Genomic DNA, 16,094 nt, shown 5'->3' with positions numbered 1-16,094 from the left:
TAGCTTTCTCTGTCATCTGGGCTGTGTTTCTTCTCTTTGAAGATGTTTCACCTTCTATCCAGAAGGCTTCTTCAGTTCTGAACTTGCTGGGGACCGAGCTTGAAAATATAGCCCCTGTGGACCATTGGCATGTTAATGATCTGAGTGGTCATCTGAGAGTCGTTGGCAGGGTCGTTGGTAGGGTTCACCCAGTTTTGGTTGAGGTGTCTCATCAGCTATCAGACATGCTGACATTGTGGGGAATGTTCAGTACGGAAGAGGAGGCCTTGGCCTATAAACTGTTAAAATGCGAAGACCTGAACTGAACCCCCAAAGGCAGACACACACGTGACTTTCTCAGGTGTATCTTATTACTGATAGTTTGCAGTGGGAATTCACAAAATAGAAAAAGTCCTCAGTAAGGTTGAAGCAGACTGGATAAGATGGGCAGGATCAGGCGACAGAGTCGGAGAACTGCAAAGTACAGGCACTGTGAGTTCAAGTCACAAGAACAGGAAGCACAAGAGCTTTCTGAGCCGAGCTGTTACCATGGAGGGCTGACCAACAAATTGGTGAAAATGTAAGTGTAAACCAGTCTTTTAAAGGAGGCAGGTGAAGATGATTGTCCGGATGATTGTCCACTGGGTCACTGGTCTCCTCTCCTCTCCTCTCCTACCTTTTCTCTCCTCTACCTGTCCTTCCCCTTCTTCTCTCTCTCTACCCAGCCGGCGATCAGCAGGAGGGTCCCCCTGCATAAGCCTGGTCCTGCTCAAGGTTTCTTCCTGTTAAAGGGGAGTTTTTCCTTGCCACTGTTGCTTGTTTGGGGTCAGGCCCTGGGATTCTGTAAAGTGCCTAGAAACAATTTTGATTGTAAAAAACGCTATATAAATAAAGATTGATTGATTGATTGATTGATTGATTGATTGAGTCCATCCTATTGATTGGTACATGTCATGCTCCAGTTGAGCTGCACGATTCCCAAAGACTTTTGCTACATGTTGTGCCATTGTGTTTTTTTAAAATGCTATACTTGTTTAAATTTGCTTGTATTCATTGTCCTGTAATACATGGCAGCATTGTCACATCTTTGCACTTAATGGTATATTGGGTTTGTAAAGTACTACCTAAATAAATTTTGAGTCACTTGGATTGAAGTCAGAGGCTCTTGTGTTTAGACTCCTCTCAGCATGTCAGTGTTTAAAGTTATTGACACCTTTTTCTGTTCTATAAGTTTTTCTATGTCTTTATCTACACATATCGCTGAAATTGTTGTTGCATACTCACCTCTAACCCCACTGACAATATTCATCTATCATCTTCAGTATAACAAATAAGTATGATGTATGTGTTTCATAGGGGCTTCTCTCTGCAATCAGTTCCAACTTCCTCTACCATGCTTGTAGCTACAGTGATGTTGTTATATTATTATTGATGGTAATATTACTTTTATTACAACGATGACTACTACTAAAAGTAATTAAAGCTGCAAATAGCGTTGAAGGGGTTCTCTTTCTCCTTTGCTCCAAACTCCCTGTTCATGAGGTTCATTGATTTAAATTAATTGTGTTGGATCAGTATCCATCGGAGTAAGAAATGGCCAATCCCTGAAACACTAGGGGGTGCTGTTACTAAGGTGAAATATTAAAACTTTGCTAAATTCATTGCTGAACATACAGAGAGAACATTTCAAGCCATTATGATAAGGTATGTGCTGATGAGGGCTGTTAAAAGTTGATTTAGATGCCTCTCTCTAATTTTCTCTTTGAATAGGATTTCTTTGTTCTCTCTGTTACATTCCTTTCAGTCTTTGCTGTTTCTTCCCTTCCTTACAGCACTAAATGTAGTTTTTTCCTCTCTGCAACATACTTCTGTTTTATTACGCTGTTTTTAATCTAATGCCTCCACCAGGAGGTTAGCTGGCTACAGTCAGTAAGTTTTTGTTAGCAAAATAACCAGAACATTCAGTAATTTGGGGCCACAGTGTTACTGAGCAATAGCCAAAAAGTCAGTGGATTTACTTGTCTTCCTTGGGAGAAATTTGGCAGATTGAGAATGGTCTGATGCACACTCAGCATATTTCAGTCATGCATATTACTATACAGTATATAGTCACAGATTACGAGAACCATGATTGCCACACAAAAAATTAGACCTGAGCCAGGTTACCACACATAAAGAATTGACAATAAGTGGTTCTCCCAGACCCGGAAGGAGAACTGGGGGACCCCATCTGAAGAAAAAAAAGAATCAGCAGGCTTGCCATGTATCCAGAATATGTGAGACAGGAAGGTAGTCTCAAGTGTGATGCGGAATTTGGACAAAGCCAGAAAGTGGGCAGCCTTTAAAAAGTGGTCTACCGCAAGTACAATAATGATGTGTCCCTTTTACAATGCCTGTCACAAAATCCAGGGCAATGTGGGACCAAGATCTGCCTGGAACAGGTAGAGGTCGCAGGAGTCCCACTAAAAGCTGATGTTGGGTCTCGCACATGTAGACTGCAGGATGGCTAAAACTCCCTTGTGTCCTTGCCCAGTGATGACCACCATAAGTGTTGGCATAGGAGGGAGATTTTATGTTGGCACAGGAGTCCCATTTTATCCCTGGCCTGCAGGAGAATGGGGAGGAGTGGGCCCATTGCAGAGCATGTGAATGAACAGAATCAGGGATGAACAGGTGGGTATGAGGTCCTGAACCTGGATCAGGATGTTGTTGTTGGGCTTGTGTCACGGTTTCCTCAACCTCCCACTCTCACTTGCTCAGGAGACCGAATTGTCTTTGAGACAGGGGAACTGCGGTCGGAGACTAAATGGCAGGAAAGGGCTTTGGGATTGAGGTTGCATGGACCTGGAAGATAGGTGATCTTAAACAGAGATCAATTGAAGTAGAGTGGCCATCTCACCTGCTGAAAGTTCAACCTCTTCTCAGACTGAATATACACAAGGGTTTTATGATTCATCCAAATGATAAATTGTTGCTTTTCCCCTTCCAGCAGATGCCACCATTCCTCTAAAGCCAGTTTAGTGGCCAGCCCACATCGAAGTTCCGCTCTGCTGGAATGAACTCGTGGGAGAAAAATGCACAAGGAGCTTTCTCTGGGAAAGGCCCCTCCTCCACCATGTAGATCTTCTCCGGGTTCGCTTTGATGCTCTGAAGAAATAACCCCAAGAAATATAATGGAATAAGTGTGGAATGGCACTTCTCAGTGTTCTCAAATAACTTGATTTACCTTATCAGGACCTATCTTACATGTGTCACATGTTCCTTAGGAGACTTAACGAAAACTAGAATATCATCTTGATACACAAAGACTCTGATAGAGACACTGGATGAAGTAACAATGCAGCCCAATACTTTGCCCTGAATCCAGTCAATCTGAGGATTGTGGTGACACAACCACAGATAACCCAGAACCGATGGAGTTTTGGGAGTTGAAATAACATGGGTAAAGGCAGAGTCTACCCCTGGGCGAGTTGCCAGTTCACCACAGGGCCCTATGTGAGCATTTGTGGGGCAGTTTTTGATTGAATTATTGTACAGGTGATGTTGGACTTCCCCTGTCCAGTTATCGTTAAAGCCCTGTAGGAGTGTTTGGGCATGGTGAATTTCAACAATCATTTCTCCCCTTACGTGGCCTAACTCCTGCAGCCACATCCTGGTGCCCTTTAGCTACAGAAGGCCAACAACCAGGTCGCCTGGACTCCCGAACAGGTCCAGATGTTTATTGGAGTCTGCCCTGGCCAACGCGGCGCTCCTTGCACATCCTGCACCGTAGGCATCCATAGCTCTGATAACCAATGCATCAGATGTGGCAGAGCAGCGCGTGGCCGATGCATGGCAAGCCCTTGCTTTTTTAGCCATAAACTGCGGGCATAGAGTGAAAGTACAGCGTTTTCGGGTTATTGGCGTTGTACTGGCCAATTCCGTTTTCTGCTAGAGGGCTGCTCTTTTGCAACCATAAACCATTGACATTTGCTATGTTCAAGGTAACTGAGCCATGGTCTGCTCAACAGCAGCACCATTTTTTGGCCATCTCAGATTTTACAATGGACATTCAGTATGTGGTGGAGAAGGCCAACCCTGTGGTCGATTGTCTGTCATGGGTGTGTCTGATGCCCGGTCGATTTTTCAGCTATGGCTGCCGACCAGCCCAGGATCCCTAAATCCTGGTGCTTAAGACCATTGACATGGCCTAAAGCTCGAGAATGCTGTGGTACAGGAAGATAGTCTTACACTCCTATACGAAAGGTCAGCCCTGTCCTATCATGCCTGTGACCTGGTGCCGTAGGGTTTTCAACATGGTTCACTCGCTCTTACAATCAGGACTACAGGCAAAAGTGAAGCTGATTGGGTCCAAGTTTGTCTGGGCAGGCCTCTGTAAAGATGTCAAGGAATGGGTGGCTGCTTGTGTGGCTTGTCAGCGTAATAAAGTGCACCAGCACACCAAGGTGCCCATTGAACCGCTTGTGAATGCCACCAGATGTTTTGACCATGTGCATGTGGACATGGTGGGCCCTTTCTCCCCGTCCCAGGGTTTTACACACCTGCTCACAGTGGTGGATCAAATCACCAGGTGGCCAGAGGTGGTCTGGACTCCTGAAGAGGTCCAGATGTTTATTGGAGTCAGCCACATCCACTGACTTTGTGGATGATGTCAGCGGATGTGGCTTGTGCATTTCTTTCAGCTTGGGGTGTGCATTTGGCTTTCTTTCTAGTATTACCTCTGACAGGGGACCCCAATTCATTTAAGAGATTTGGTCATCACTGGCAAAGTCCTTAGGCACACAGGTTCTCCACACTACTGTGTACAATCCTCAGGTTAATGGCTTGTGTGACCATTTTCACAGGTCGCCCCTGGCAGCATTGCGTGCTGTGCTTACAGATGGTAACTTGGTGGATCGTTTGCTTTGGGTGATGCTCGGATTACGTTCAGCCCCTAAGGAGGACCTCGACGCTTCACCTGCAGAGTTGTTTTTTGGGCACCCCCTCCATGTTCCAGGGAAATTTCTGCCAGAGTTTTCTATCCCCTCTTCCTTTCCTGTTAGGTGCCAATTTTTGTCAGAATCCCCTCCGAGTCCTCCTCCAGTCCACCACTGTGTCCAAAAGTCATTTCGTTTTGTTTTTGCACGGCATGAGGTGCACCGTTTGCCCCCCACCCCCATAATGGCCCATTTAGGGTGTTGGACATGGGGGGAATAATTTTGTGTTGGATATGGGGGGATGTAGGGAGCACGGAAATTTTGATCGGCTTAAAGCTTTACATTTGGTGACCGGCAAGGTTCCATTACTGGCTCAGGTCCCCCGTTGGGGCTGTCCTCCTTCTCAGGCTCCTACTGTGTCTTCTGGTGTTGTGTGTCCTGATTTACATAGTACTGTTGATGTGTTTCTCCTGTTTTCCACCAGACTGCAGTTTTGGATGAGGAGGGGCTCAGTGGTTATGGCAGGCATCTCTTGCCTCCAGCAAGGGGCTGACTTTTCCCTCTGGGTGTTCAGGGCTGGGGGTCTGTGTGGTGGGTACCTCTCACCCAGGTGGATTATGGGTTAAGAGGGCATTCATCAGGCCCTAATGTTTTTGCTGCACTTTTAATATTATTTATTTCTGGTTTTGGCATTTATAAAGAAAATTAAGAAAAAATATGTCTGGAGTCTTTCTTCCTCCTGCCATAGTATTTGCATTCAAACTAATTATTGAGGTTTCTTCTTCTTTCCTGTCTGTGTTCTGCAGAACCACACACAGATGTTCAAACACAGTGCCCGTGTAATTTATCATCATTTCATCCACTCCCATTCATGAAACGCACCTGTGCCTGCAACTCATCATTAAACCATATGTAATAAATTATAATCATGATATTATTATTATTATTAGTGTTGTTGTTGCAGACATTGGAGGGCAAATATAGTTCAAACCCATAAATGTACCAGCCCTATACAATCCTTTACCCTTTTCTAATCAACACTAGGCCCAAAACATGTCTTCTACTGATGTAGCCTTGCTAGGTGGCATTTAACCTGGCCCCTAGTACCCCTGTAAGGAACATTGGTGTTTCATTTGATCTGGATCTGTCTTTACATACCCATATTAAGCATACTTCAAGGTCAGAATTTTATCACCTGTGCAACTTCGGCAAGTTCATCAAAGTGATGGAGAAAGATTAGACATTTCCTCCAAGTTGGATTATTGCAATTCAGTTCTACACAATTTAATCAGCCACAGGGTAGGACCATATAAGTATTTACTTCTTCCTGACCCTTGTTGAACATGTATATTACATGGAAAAATGCATATAGAACCATTTCTCTACTCTTCTTTTATCAAATATCACATTAATTTACTTTTCTTAATTTGCCCTACATGTTTAAAATAAAAAATAATTATGTCATATCACTGTTCACCACACATCATTACCGTCAATTGTCAATGTTCTTGATAACCAGCATTATTCTAACACTAAGATCAAGAGCCAAACGCTACACAGTACAAAAAAATGCCAATAATCTGTAGTTGCATCTAACATCAATAGTGTATTAATCATCAACATGCCACATACCAATAGGATCCAGCTTGGGCTTTAGATGGACATGTCCTAGGCACCGTTACTCATCAAAACTCTCCAGTTCGGCTGCTGATCTCTGGCAATCACCATGAGACTATCCAGTTTCGCATCCCGTTTTTTTCGTCTGCTTTTGAACTGCTCCAGGAATCCACTATTTTCACAAAATTAGACCTCTGCAATGCCTACCATCTTGTCCACATTAGAGAGGGGATGAGTGGAGAACAGCCTTCAACACACACACAGGACACTACAAGTACCTCGTCATGCTGTTTGGCCTCACCAATGTTCCAGCTGTCTTACCAGCTCTAATTATTGACATTTGCTGGACATGCTCAATGCATTTGTGTTTGTCTATCTGGATGACACCTCCAGATAGACCCAGCAAAGGTGTCCGCTGTTACCATTTGAATGGTGCCGGAGAACTGTAAGTTGCAGCGCTTTCTCGACTTTGTCAGTTTCAACCATTGTTTACTTCCAAACCACATCGGGACCGTTCTTCCTACTGCACTGACCTCCTCTAAAGTGCCTCTTCGATGGAATCCTATGGTAAAGGAGGCCTTTCAGGCTCTCAAGGCCCGATTCACATCCACACCCATCTTCTAGATGCTCGACCTAAGTTTTTGTGTAGGTGGACACCTCAGATGTTGGGGCGGGAGCTGTCTTGTCCCAGCGGACTCCAGCCATGTGCTTTTTTTCTCTCGGCGCCTGTTCCCTGCGAGTAGGAATTATGACATTGGTGATCAGGAGTTCCAGGCTGTTAAGTTAGTCCTTGAAGAGTGGCGGCACTAGTTGAAAGGGGCTCAGGAGCCCTTTTTCATCTGGACTGACCACAAGGATTCGAAAGGCATCAGGTCCGCCAAGAGACTGAACTCCCGTCAAGCCCACTGGTCTTTGTTTTTTCCCCCTCGGTTCTTCACCCTCTCCTATCGCCCAGGATCTCGCAATACCAAACCTGATGTCTTGTCTCGGCAGTTCCAAAATGAGGAGACAAACACTGGGTCCGAGTCCATTCTTCCAGAGTCATGCTGCATCACCATGGTTGCCTGGGAGATTGAAGAGAAGTGAAGAGAGCCACTGAGGGTCAACCATGTCCTAGTGCCTGTCCTCTGAACCGTCTGTTCATTCTGCCCCCCTTATGGTCAGAGTTATTACAGTGGTTTCATTCCTTTAAACTTACCTGCCATTCTGGAACCCTGCACACCAACCCTTCTGGATAGAAGGTGAAACATCTTCAAAAAGAGGAATACAGTCCAGTTGACAAAGAAAACTACCTTGGATAAGAGGTGTGTAGTATCTGGTAGACTGGAAGGGATATACCCAGTGTAATAGTCTTGGGTCCTGGCTCGGTTCATCTTGTGCCCACAATTGATTAAGGACTTCCACCGCCTGCACCCGGACCAGCCCTCTCGGTCATCTGTCCTGGCCCAAGGAAGGCCCCCTGGAGGTGGCTTTGCTGCTTCACTGTTAAGCCACAGCAGTGCAGTTCTGCTTTGCCAGATTGTTATCGCTCCATGCCAGACTCTCCAGCACTTTCTTTGATTGGGCTAACTGGTTTTGACCCTGCCTGCCTTGGACTTTTTTTCTACATCTCTGCCCTGGTAAATTTGACAACCTTATGTTCCCGATTAAGAGTTTTACCATATGTGCATTTGGACTATTGCCCACCTGTGGCTGTGCGGTGTTTTCCACATTCCAGGGAAGCCTGTGATTACTTCTGTGCTGTTACCCGCAAGTATTTAATAAATAAATAAATAAAGCTGTAAAATTGTTCAGAAGTGAAGATCAGTCTTCATTTTGGATTCTCTCTCAGCTAAAACAAACATGATCAGTTTTGGGACAGATTTGTGATAGTTGTTGCACTGTAAGAGTAATTTTTGCAAAGCATTCTCTCTGAATGTCCCCCTGAAACAAGGATCTGGGCCCACCGAGGGAACTTCTGAGCTGCTGCAACAGTTAGTGGAGTTCTTTGGACATAGGATCGTTAATCCATGTCTATGACCAAGTGTGACAATAAGCTTTCCGTCTGAACAGCAATCCTCTTAGGTGAAGCTTTGTGGGTAAACGCGCCTGATGCAAATTCTAAACCCCATTAGCTTTGAGGGACTAGTCAGCTGCATTGAGATTAATGGCCAAATGAGCACTTGATTTAATAGGGTTATTTCACATCTACCGGGGGAAAATAAACAACAAAGTTAATGCGAGACATTTGTCACTGACATTCTCAATCTTTAGTTTTTAAGTGGGAGAAGTTTTGTGTACATTTCGATGTGTTACTCACTGAGGAGATGTCGAAATGACAGTGACACTGATTTTTATGTAGTAAATAAACTACAATTATTTTAACTTTTGTTGTTAGCAATTGCTTCAACTGTGGGAAAACTCAGTCAGAAATGAAGCTATTAGAGATAAATACAGCAAGGAGTCACTCTGCAACTTTGCATTTGAGGCTAAAAAAAGAGAAAATCCTTATTTATCTTTTTCCCTTCCGTCAGCTTACTTCAAAGTTTGCTGCAGGGGATTAGTGGCCGGGTGGGTAGAGCTCTGTCACTGCAGACTGCAAGACAACACGCTGTGACAACACTGATCTGAGAGCTGCTCACGAATGATTAGCTCCAAGTTGAGCAGGCACTCTCAAAAACCTCCTTGTGACCTTTAATCCCTAATAAATCTTCATGTCAGCCACTCTACAACACATGCTCACCTGTTCCCACCATGCACTGCTAACTACCGATCTTAAAGTGACTGATCACCTCAACAGATGTCCTGGCCAGTGACAGGACATCTGTTGAGGTGAGGACATCAAGCCGATCCTGTCTGGCTCAGACTGACATCCAGGAGTGTTGGAAAGTCTTCACAAGTTTTAGTGTCTTACTTAGCTTCGTACCAAAGAAAAATACAAAAAAATATATTCAAGGATGTTAATTTCTGTGAGGGTGAAGGAAAAGAATATGAAATTGTTCTGCAAAGCAACAGTTTTACTTTCAGGTTTATCTGTAATCTTACTGCATCATCCACTGTTTCAACCACCAAGCTGGTTGCAGTATGCTAGATAAACACCCTCCATTTGAGAACAGAGGTCAACTGCCGTGGATATAAATCTGTACTGTGTCTCCTGAAGACTCTTGAAATCTCAGGCTCAAAGCTAAAGCCTCTCAAACATCTGGCAATGGAGGCAGAAAAGGGTGACTCCTGATTCTGGCTAAGATGGAAAGATTGGGCATGGAGCTATTATTTGATCATACAGCAGCGAGACATCCCTATTCACCGCTGCACCACCAAGAGATGATTGAGAATCCATGAGGGGGGCTTCTGGTTGAAGACCCTGCACTCTGTCATGGTCAGAGGTGCAACAAGCTGGAATGCAAGGACAGTGACCCATCTGTCTGTCTGTCTGTCTGTCTCTCTGGACAGAGATCACTGTTACATCCTGCAGAGATCTGCCATGTCCAGTTCTTTTCCTTCCGCTGGATCAGGATTGGAAGCTTGTAGACAGACTGACGTCACCTCAGGTCTTCATGGATGAGTTCTGCAGGGCCGGCATCTTCATGCTGCTGTCAAACTTCATAACCCTCTCATCACTCTTCCTTTCTCCACACTCTCACTTTCTCCCTCCAGCTTCTCACCTCCTTCTTTAATGCATCACTTCCAGTAATCCCCTCTCTCTGATGGAGGCTTTTCATTTTCTAAATTTCTCCAAAGCTCACTGTTGATGATTATAACACTGGTGCTTTTTAATATCACTACAAATGTGTATCTCCAAATTTCCAGGCTCTTCTCAGCTGATAGCATTCATCTGTCCTTTATTAATCATGACGCTCCTCAATTCCATCTGGAATGAAAAAGCACATTTACTTGCTGTCTTCACTTATTTCAGTTGACTTTAATCTTCTTTATTAGCATTGTCACAAAATTCAATGGAAAAAATAAATGAAGCCCAGTCAGATTTCCCAAGTGACTTTGGATATTTTGGTTTTGGCTGTTACTCTTTGTCGTCATTTAAAGTGAACTGTGTGGTTTGTGTATGTGGTTGTGTGTGTGTGTGTGTGTGTGTGTGTGTATGTGTGTGTTGTGTGTGAATATTTTAATAGCTGCAATAATTATGTTGAAGTAGAAAAAATGTCAACTTATGACAATATAGAATGCATGGTGGTGCATTCATTAGCATGCTGGTTCAGTTGTTAGCATGGTAGTGCAGTTAGTACAGTGGTGGTGCAGACAGAACAGTGTCTAGTGTGGTGACACAGTGGTTAGCATGATGGGGCAGTCAGCTTGTTAATTAAATGGTTAGCAATGTGGCACAGCTGTTAACATGGTGGTGGAGCAGTTAGAATGGTGGTGCAGTGGTTGGACCTGGGAATGACATCTTAGCTGAATTATTAGTGTTTCAGTTGTCAGAAAACAAGATGTCGACCTCCACAAACGCGATTCTGCTGTTTGACATGACTTGTCCGAATATAAACAACCTCTAGACAAACATGTGGTCTGTCTGCAACTTTCAAACACGGACAAAGAGGAAACACAAAGTGGAGAACGTATCCTATTTTTCTCTCAGCGCATTTCATTGTTTACAAAAAGTATCGAAGGGTGAGTGCTCTGTTTACACTGGGGGAAGCCACCTTTCAAAGCCAACTCGGGGGAAGTGAGGAATCTCTGACATTCCAAGTAGTAAATGCTCGGGAGCATTCCAGGTGAAATTTCAATTTGGTCCTTGAAAATTCCAATTTACAAGTACAAATGGAATGCAGTATAAGAACGGTGGCACAGTGGTTAGCATGGTGGTGCAGTTAACATAATGGTACAGTCATTAGCATGGTGGAGCAGTGGTTAGCATTTTCACTTCAGAAGGTTTGAAAGTTCTCCTTGTGTCTGCGTAACTTCCACCCACAAACCAAAGACCTGGGGACTAGATAATCTCTTTTTTGACCTCAGGTGTGAATGTGAGTGTGACTGATTGTTCTTCAAGCGGATACACTCATAACGACATCAGAGCTGTCGTGGTCGGAATGTTCCCCCTTCTCAATCAAGAAGAGTAAACGCCCAATTATCATAATTATGTTTTATAAGATTCCTCTCTGGTCTGAGGAGTGTTAACAGTGGATTTGTCCCGATAATCGGCTCTGAAAACGGTCAGCGCCTACAGTCCGACAACCCTAACCGTAACTGCCAGGTCAGGACTGCATGAATTGTGACGTGGATGTTTAGCAAGCAGACTGAGCAACAAGGAAGCAGGCGAAAATAAAAACAAGCATGTTAGCACTGCCTCTAGTATTTCCTTTTTTTAAGGTAATTTTAGTCCAAAGGCCACCATTAATCTCTCTTCTTGCATGTCCTCTTCCAAGTTGTGTTTACTGGTTGTTGTCATGTTCTGTTTTGTTAGATCACATGAGATTTCCATAGTGGAGGATGAGATTCTAGATCAGTGGTTGGACAGAATGGGTGGCGTGTTGATTATCCCATCAGTACCATCAAAACTGCTCAGTGCCTGAATTTTTATCTTTGTGTTGGTTCTCTAACTGATAACAAATCTCAAGATTTAGAAAATCCTTAAGTGTGAGCCTCACTTTAATATTGGCCCTGCAATACATGTGAATAAGCCAACAACTTCTTTTGGCCACCTGTCTTTGGAGTTGTAATGTCAACAGTGTTTGTCTAGGTTAGCTCGTCCTCGGTGGACACAGCAAAGAACCAGAATGTTGGAGATCTCTTTTCAGGAGGGCCTAAATTTCTGCTTTTTTCATCCCGAAATCTAAGATGGTCAACTTGGTTGTCATGATACCTAGTTGTGCAACACATTCTGGGGCAATTGCGTCAGATTGTCAATCTTCATATTTGCTTTTGAGAGTTTCTTTCTCTGCCTCTAATCAAAATGCTACACCGAGCTGCTGTAGAGTATCATTTTCTCTCAGAAGGCAGCAGAGGCACCCACATCCCTTTGCACTGGCGACCAGCCGATGAAAACAGTGGCCAAAGAGAGAAAATGCAGGGTGGACTCTGGGTAAAACGCATCGCTCTGTTCTCAGCTTTTCTCTTCTGATGATTTTCAGTGTTTGGATTGACCACAGCTAAGAACCAAACTCCACTGATATAATAACAATGATGTTAAAATGAACAAGATATTACTTTTATACTTGACGTCTGACAGCTGCATCTCTCCACAACAGACCCAAATTATTTGCTTATGCAAACCAACTGTTGCAATAGCTGTTGAGGTGGCTGGTCTCAGAAGGTCTTGGAGGTGAAGATGCTGGATGTGGAAATTCTGGGCTGCTGTGGTAACATGTGGACTGTTGGATGTGTGGCCTTTGGAGAAGGGTTATGGTTGGGAAAGAAACAATGGATGGGCAACAGCTCCAGTTAACATTCCTGCAGTCAGAAGGTCACCTGGAGGTTCAAAACCTGCGAAATCTTTGGCTTTGCTGTATGATAAAACTGCACACTTCTTTGTAGCTGGTTTGTTAACTGTGTGCAGAAAGTGATCCAACAAGGCTTAAATCCCTTCAAAGTCAAGGTTCCTTTTGATATCTTCCCCTACTTGCAGTCTTGTTTTTTTTCCCACCACCAAACAGGTAGTTTCTTCTTATAAACATATGGTGGTTTTATTTTTTGCTGAGTGACCCGGATGAGCCTGAGATGCTCTGGTGGGGATTTTGTGGTTGGTCTAGGTGGAAGAGTAAAGGTGATCGGACTTTCATGTTGAAGAATGACCTGGCTGGCTAGGTCATTGAATCTTCTTCATTGAAACTTCTAGTCCACCAGACAGACTTTTATATGATGTCATATATATTTCTTAAGCTTACTGTATCATCACTTTACGCTAATGGTAAAGTGACATCAGCCATGATTTCTTTTCTATAACGTGACAAACAGTGTCAACAAACCAAGAGCAGGATGGTATAAAAGTGTACAGATGTGCTCCTATCAAACACGACATGTCCATACGTATTATCATTTGGATTTCTTTCTACTTTTGTTAAACAAACAAACAAACAAACTAAAGTCATGGTGTCTTTTTTTTAGCACCGATACAGCAGAATCCCATTTATGAGACCGTCACTGGGGGCTGAGGGCAGATTTTCTTGGTTTTGGTTTTAGTCATGCTGTGGTCTGAATATGTATTTTGTTACTCTAGCAAGAACTTTTTTCTTTTTTTCTTATACTCAGTTTCCCAAGTCATCAGTTTTTCGTTTTTTATTTTCCTTTTATGGCTTGTTTTTGTAGTAGTTTGTCTTGTTTTGCTATGATTCTTTGTTAGTTTGAGGTTTTCCCAACAGCCTTTCAGTCCAACATTTATTTCTAAAAGAAATTCTTAATATTCATCATGATACAGAATGGGCTCAACAAACCCGTCCTGGCAAAATAAAACCAACCACATTCAGATGTCCATGTGGCTGCTGTCTCACTGCTGGACAAGACAAGGGGGAAAGAAAAATATAAAAATTGAGCTGTTTGTATTGAAGGCAGACCTAGAGGTAGCAATTGCAGTGGTTGAATCTGAATGTAATGAAGGCGTGAATTTGTGTTTCACCAGAAGAAAAGGAGAGCATTGATGATGCACTGCCCATCCCCGGTAACCCTCCGATTCACCACCAATGTTTTCCAAAGTGTCTTTTGCTCCTCCCTCCATTGCAACCCTTCCTATACAGTGCGTTATTTCATCCGGACTCCACAACGGAAACAGTTGAAAAAAATGATCAGTAAATTCACATGATCTCTGCTATATTAAATGTCCAATCCCCCTGCCTCCTCCTCCCCTGCTTCCTCCTCCTTAGCCACCTTTGATCTGCTCAACATTTGCTCATGTTAAGGTTTAGCTCGAACAGGACCTGGATCCAGACAGGAAACAGCCAACTCAGTCTTTAAAGGGTTTATTTTAAATAAAAGAAGTCTTGAACGCTGCGGGGGGGGGGGGGGGGGGGGGGTCCTGCACGATTCTTCAAGAAAGGAGGGAGGTGTGGTGACCTTAAAAGTGAAGTAAAGTGAAGTAATCACAGAGTCCACATCTACCACAACACTTACGAAATGATCGGACGCTGGTGGACAGGAGCCCAGGGCCTAAATAGCCAGTTGATTAGCATCCAACAAAGAACACCAAACAACACCTAGGACCCTAACAGCTCACCTACTTAGAAGGACCCACTCATCTGAGATCACAAGAGAACACAACCTGGAATTCTTATTTCTCACTGGAACATGGCAACAACCCCACAATTTTACATCCCTGAACAAACATCCACAACATGTCTTGCCACACCCTCTGGAAGCTTTATTTTGTCTCTGCCCCAGTCCACATCTCATTTAAATGCACTACAACTTTTCTGAACAGTCAATGCCCCCTCCCAAGCCAAAACGTGAGTTAATTCCTGAAACCAAATCTTTAACTTTAATGCAATATTACTCTGCTCAACACCTTCGCCCCACTAGAAACAGTCTCCTCAAACTGCCCCATGGTAGACACCCTCCCTCCATTCCCTAAAAGCTAAAGGTCACTGGTATAAATGTCTTTTCAAGAAAACCTGTTCCTTCATCTGCAAAGAACTCTGCAACAGCCACATGCGCTACTACGAAGTCTCTTTATCCTCAATCAAATCTTGTTACAACACTGGACTCCTTACATCCATTACAGGTAATACAAGGTCAACTCATTGGCGTCATTCTTCAAAGACAAACATTCACCACTTTAATGTACTTTTGAATTTCAAAAACGTCTGACCCATCTCCAATCTCCTGTTCCTAGAAAATACAGTTGTATCCCAGCTCCATACCCACCTCTCCAGCAATAACCTCAATTACAATTACAATTACATCTGGTTTCTGCCACCGCCACAGCACAGAGACATCTTCATATAAATCTGAAACGACCTTCTTCTTGCTCCCAACTCTGGTTTTCTCTCATTTCTCATCCTCCTCGACCCGAGTGTGGCCTTTGACACCCTTCTCCTCTGGTTCAAGTCGTACACCAGCTCTCATTGCTATGCAATGGCAGCAATAAAAGATCCTTATAAGCACCAAATCCATAAACAAATCCCAAAAATTTTCATGAACAACTCTTCAATTTCACCCTCTCTTCACGGTTGTCATCCCCAAGTCCACCTCTGACTACAGCTGTTACGGCATATGAACACTGAAGTCACAATGTGGACCACAACGAGGAAGGTCTCTCAGAAGATTGTTTATTTAAGTAGGAAAAAATCAAAACTCAAATAAAGCAGTTCAGATGAGGGTTGGCAGGCAGACAAGACAAGGCTAAGAATGGTGAGTGAGGCTGGTGGCAAAAACAAAAGGCTTCAAAAATTAATGTTGTCGTTGTTATTATTGCTGTTGTTGTCGATGATGATGATAATAATAATAATAGTAAACTTTGTATTAGAGACACAGTTTTATTAAAAAAAGAGACACAAGTGAAAGGAAGAACAAGACAGAAGAAGATAGGTGGATGGAAGAAAAAACGTTTCTCAGCAAATCAACACAATTAAGCGCAAACTCAACAGGAAGGAGGAAACAGAATTTGGAAGCCGATATTGAGTTTGTTGTGATGATGTGGACGAATGAGACAAAAATAAA

General features: G+C 43.5%; 1 protein-coding gene across 4 annotated transcripts in view; it reads left to right on the top strand.

The window, feature by feature from the left end:
- The window catches only part of tsnare1 (T-SNARE Domain Containing 1), a 108,950-nt gene that overhangs the window by 56,857 nt on the left and 35,999 nt on the right, over nucleotides 1–16,094 (top strand). The gene's annotated exons all lie outside the window — the stretch shown is intronic.

The sequence above is a fragment of the Takifugu flavidus genome, chromosome 10 (assembly GCF_003711565.1).
Source record: "Takifugu flavidus isolate HTHZ2018 chromosome 10, ASM371156v2, whole genome shotgun sequence".
Lineage (NCBI taxonomy): Eukaryota > Metazoa > Chordata > Actinopteri > Tetraodontiformes > Tetraodontidae > Takifugu > Takifugu flavidus.
This window is presented reverse-complemented; position numbering and strand designations above follow the sequence as displayed.